Source organism: Crassostrea angulata, chromosome 2 (genome assembly GCF_025612915.1).
Source record: "Crassostrea angulata isolate pt1a10 chromosome 2, ASM2561291v2, whole genome shotgun sequence".
NCBI lineage: Eukaryota > Metazoa > Mollusca > Bivalvia > Ostreida > Ostreidae > Magallana > Magallana angulata.
In genome coordinates, this window is record NC_069112.1 from 39104561 (window position 1) to 39110560 (window position 6000).

The 6000-nt window shown below is 33.6% G+C and overlaps 1 pseudogene; it reads right to left on the reverse strand.

The window, feature by feature from the left end:
- Positions 1-2392: 2392 nt before the first annotated feature.
- LOC128174310 (uncharacterized) lies at positions 2393-5060 on the reverse strand (annotated as a pseudogene).
- Positions 5061-6000: the final 940 nt, after the last annotated feature.

The window sequence follows — 6000 nt, forward strand, 5'->3', positions numbered from 1 at the left end:
TCGTTGGTCCTATAACACGCCAGGTCGTACAGACAAATAGCACTGATTTCTTCTTATTTTTAAGGTCTTCCGTTTTCCAACGGAAGACCTTATTGTTTTCGTTCGGTTTCTTTTTCCCTATTATTATTATTTTTTTTTTCTTACAAAATTTGTGCAGGCGATTTCTCGGATATGGCTGAACCGATTTTCGTGAAACTTTCAGATCTAATAGATATTAGTCCGAACTTAATATACATTTTTTTATTTTGATGACGTCATTTCCGTTCTTGAGAAAATGACGTTTTAGCGATTTTCAGAGGGTCGGCTTGTCCAGGGATCTCCTCCTAAACGGTAGAATTCAAACTTTCAGGGATTGTAGACAAGAGATTGTAGATGTGCAATTTGGCATTTATATTTGTCATGCTCAAAAGGCGTTAAAGCTCGCCTGGTCCCGAAAATTGAGACTAAAAAAACGTCGTAATCTTTCATGGTTTTCTTAGTTTATCTCTTTTCTGAAAAATATTTTGTTAACACATGTAAAGCAAAAAAAGTTTATATTTACAAGACCTTTCATTTGATATCAAGAAAAAGGGGCTGGCCCCTAATATTAGGGGACTAAAGGGCTCTAAAGTCTTTAATCTGTAGCTCTTTACTGAGGGGTATTTTGTGAACAGTTATAGAAGCAAATATGTTTATTTTACAGTTATGTATCCAAGCAATGTAATGATTTTATCATGTGTTACGTAATTAGGGGTTTCTAGGGGCCAAAAGTCCCGAATTTTGATCACATATATCTCAGAAAGGAAAAATATTTTAAAATGCAGTATAGAAGAAAAGATGCTCAGAATGATGAATTAAATCATATGCAATTTTCAAAATTTCTTTAAACGGCCCCTATAAGGAGTTAAGGGATCGGCCCCTAAAATGTTCTTTCCCATATATCTTAAGAACGGTAACGAATTTCTAAACAGTTGTTGAACAAAATGTGTTGAGATTTAAATGACCTTTTATTTGATATCAAGAAAAAGGGGCTGGCCCCTAAAATTAGGGGCCCAAAGGGCTCTAAAGTCTTTTATTTGTAGCCCTTTACTGAGGGATATTTTGTGAACGGTTATAGAAGCAAATATGATTATCTCACAGTTATGTATCCAAGCAATGTAATGAATTTATCATGTGTTACATAATAAGAGGGTTTTAGGGGCCAGAATTATAGAATTTTGATCACCAGTATCTCAGAAAGAAAAAATATTTTGAAATGCAATAAAGAAGAAAAGATACTCAGAATGATGTACTAAATAATATGCAATTTTCAAAATTTCGTTAAACAGCCCCTATAAGGAGTTAAGGGATCAGCCCCTTAAACGTTCTTTCCCATATCTCTCAAAAACGGTAACGAATTTCCAATCAGTTGTTGAACAAAATGTGTTGAGATTTAAATGAGCTTTTATTTGATATAAAAAAAAGGGAGCTGGTCCTTAGAATTAGGGAACTAAAGGGCTCTAAAAATTTTCAACTTTAGCTATTTACTGAGGGAAATTTAATGAAAGGCTATAGAAGCAAATATGTTTATCTTACAGTTCTGTATCCAAGTAATGTAATGATTTATCCATGTGTTATGGAATAAGGATTTTTTAGGGGTGATGAGTCCATAAACTATGACAAGCTTTATCTCAAAAAGGAAAATATTTTGAAATGCAGGGTAGAAGAAAAGATGCTCAAAATGATGTAATTTACAAAATGCAACCTTCAAAATTTGGTTCAGCGGCTCCAATAAGGAGGTAAGGGACTGGCCCCTAAACATTTTTTTTCTCAGATATCTCAAGAACGGTAACGAATTTCTAAACACTTTTTGAACAAAGCTCTTATCCCTGTAACAAAATAGTATCTGGCCCTTAGAATGTAGACCCCGTTTTTCTATTCTAAATCATGTTTAGCTGTTAAATAGCAAAATCAAGATCGAACATGTATCTCAAATTCTAAAATCAGACGGAAGACCTCCTCGTTGCTCGCAACGAGATCGTGTCTAGTCTCTTCTCTTATTGTGAAAGAAAACGCACGCTTTTTTACTCCCAAATGGCTAGTATACTAAGTGTATGACATGGTTGATTGCCCACCAAACGGGACTCGAACCACCATTTGGGGGGGGGGGGGGTGTGCCAAACCTGTTCATGTCGCGAGGGGATGATTAGGTTAGCGGTACCCTTTTAAACGTTAATAATGAGAGTCAAAGTATAAACTATAAAAACTACGTCAATGTATATGCCCTTAAAAATTAAATATTAATAATAAAAAGAAATGAATAAAACCGATCAATGCAAAAAAAAACACCGGCAGTATTCTTAAAGTATAAGAGAGAGGAAATGCAATTAAAAAAAACAAACAAAAGGGAAAGCTTAAAGTAATACCTGGTAAACTACACTGATTGCATCACCCCTTCAAATCTCTCCTGCAGCTCTGTGCATTCGTAAGTCTATGATGATAGATCAATATCAATAGATATAACAGTCTGCTCGGACTTCAAAATAACATTTTGATATGATGATATTCTTTTACAATATTTCAATATCATGCTTAAAAAAATGGAATTTAACTGGTTTTCAAGCAATTTGTTTGTCTAAATGCATTGATTTTACAAAGATTTTTTGATAATATATTGCCATGAGATAGTGTATGTGCATTTAACCTCAAACTTTGTTAGGGGTGTCGATGACAAACATATCTGTGTGTTGAAGTCGTTACTGGGGACTATTTTTTGTACGATATACAGCTCCCAAGCAACGGCTTTCAGATCTGTGTCCTTCCCCTTTGGGTAAGGATAGCAGATCTACCCTCCATTGCTAACTGCACCTCTCTCCGCCTTGACCTGGTAGAAACAACACCAGTCTCACCAATCTGAATTTGAAATCAAATATAAATATATATTATGTACACTTGTACACACTTAAAAAGACATCGACGTACATTATTTTTACACTTACACTTTTTTCTTGTAATTGGACAATGCAGAGTCCCGTGCAGTTGGGCAAAGAGGATGCCTCAGTCATGGAATAGATTTGGGGAGAAAAAACTCCGTTCTAATTTTCTTCTCCTTCTCTGTGATGTCAAACATTTTTAACAAAAGATATTCTAAAAAACTACATATAAATGCATATAGATATACAGCGTTCATTTAACAAAGAAACGTATGACTGATTACGCCATAAGTTCAACGACAGAGGTGGGGTGAAACGTTCCTTTGACAAGTCGATAGCATTTCCCCGGCTTCAACGACTCAACCAAATTTTTTTTTGAAGCTCGAAATGCTTTACATCGTTTATTTATCAACTATTCATTTTACCAATTCAGTGCATATTGATTTCCCATTTCTGCATATAATGGAATCAAAAATTTAAAAAAACAAACTATATCAATTAAAAACTCAAACGGTGCATTATCATTGCTTCGAAGTGTGCATTCGCACTGTACACTGTATATTTATACATTCAGTACAATGTTGCTGTTCCGAATCTTTCGATGTTCGTGGTTTTTAATAAGTTTCCTTGTGCCGTGTTATTGCAGCTTAAAACCGGGCTTCTCTTAGCTTCAGCGAGGACATAGATTGGACAGGAAACTGATCCAGACATTCACAGAAGTCAGTTTCTTGGACTGTGTGACGGAATGTATGGTGACACCTCGGTGTAAATCAGTCAACTATTTCAAAGGGGCTAATTACTGTGAACTGAATTACGAAAACAAGACGACAGCAGAGACTAACTACATGGACAGTGCTGGATGGGTATACAGTGAAAAAGATCATTGGCCAAAGGTAAATTTGTTAAAGTCCTTAAAAAACGACTACGCAGCACAGTTAAAGAGGTTCGATCCTCTGATTTTGGGTAGCCATTTTGTGTCACCTCTAGTCTGGAAATTCAGTGTCATATATGAAATCTACTTGTAAATTCCTTTTTTACAATGCCAAATAAACTATATAAAATAAAAAAGTGAAGGAAAAATTCAATATTAAGAGAGTTGAGTAAGGGACTATATTTTGTGGCGGAAGGTTTTTAAGAAGAAAATGAACATTTTTCATAACTCAATTGTTTTAGAGTACCGTAATTTTAGCTTTCTTATTTTCCGTGCAGACCAAATGTTCAAATAGTTTATGCATTTGGATATCTTTGTGTTGTTTTAAAAAACATATTTCAACATTTCTATCGACATATATTGACATGTTTAAGTGATATTTCATAGAAGTAAAGAAAAAATCAACTCCAATTTTCCCCTAAAAATAGCTTATTTCATGCCATATCTCAAAATTTACATTAAAGACCATCACTTTTTGTTTTATTTTCTGAATATTTAAGTTTCTTTTGACAAGTCTGTCATAATTTGAGTAAAAGTTTGAGACTTTTAATTTATATACTTGCATGGTGAATCCTTTAGGATTAAAAATAGTATTTTTTCAGTGCAAAAAGGTCAAAATATCAAAAAAGGTCGAAATATAAAGCTAATAGAACTTAAACGGTAATACAGACTAAACGATATGTAATATATATGCAGTTAAGGATGAATTAAAGCAAAAAAAAATTCGGGAAAATCAAAATTGTTACATTCCTCTCTCCTTTAAAACAATAATTATAATTTTTGTACATCAAAATATAACAAAAAGACAATTTTGAGACATAATTTCACAAAATAAATTCGCAGTTAATTTTTGAGAGAATCCGCCTTTTGGGTATTTTTGGTCCCTTGGGTTATAGTGGTCTGATAATTCAAATAAAGGTTGTGATGGAAAACTTTGTCTCCTACATGTAAGTAGCTGAGATCATTCACGCTCTTCGTAGTAGATCCTCTTCCTGCGTCGCCACCACTCCCGTCTCACCAATCTAAACTCAGTTATTAGAATAGTACTCACTTTTACATACTAAAACAGACAACGACGCAAATGATATTTACACTTACGCTTTTTACTTTGACCGGGCCAAGCGACAGTCGCATGTTGTTGGATAGTGACGATGCGTCAGCCATGATGTATGTTGTAGGATTGAAAAGATAATTTTTGATTTTTTTCCCTCTTCCGTCATTTGGAATGCTGTGTCCATTATCTACAAAATATATTCAAAGAACTATTCAATATTCGTATTATTTACATTGATATACAGCCCCTCGTGTGTTTGAGCGTTTGTGTCTGTTTGCCATTATTTAGTTTTTATGTATTATAAATGTTAAAATACTTCTGAAGAAAATGGGACGCAACTCCGTAAAATAATGTAGGGTGGCAGGTGGCATTTAAGAGTTTGTACTGCTTTCCAGGAATTAAACTATCTATGTTTGCTTTCCTGAAACTGGAAATGTTTTTAACAGCCCCCTCCCATTTAAGTGCCGCTGGCATGAAGTACTTTATGCTCCGGCCAGAGGAGTCAAAGCGGCTTTTTATTGTTCGTTCCGTATATTGGTGTAAAATATACACTCTGAGATTTTCTGAAATAAAAAAAAATGCTATGAGTAAATATCTAGATATTTATATATATATATATATATATATAGATATATATTCTATATATAGAAGCATATATTCATTCGTTTATCAAGATATCTAGACGAAGAACTCTTGGTAAGCTGCTAAATCCAACATAATGTTTTACTTAATTTTTTATTACTTTTAAAATAAATACTATGAACATTCGGAAAAGAAACTTCAAAGTCTACAATACAATTAATTATTTTTCTATCTACATTTCAGCAATCTGTTTCATACCTCATTGAAGTTCGGACTTTTATACTCATATCTGGCCCCGGAAGGTCCCTTTATTACAACATACACTTCATCAGAAGTGGCAGTGTATTGATCCCGTACCTGTGGACTTATAATGTATTTTTTAATATTCATTAAAAGAACAATATAAATTTACTGGATATTGATTCTACCTTATTGTTATCTTATAATAATTATTCATGTGTTTTATTTTTTCTGTGAAACATCAGTAAAAGGACTATAGCTAGCAGTCCTGTTTTATGTTAGATATTAGTTTACCTTACCCG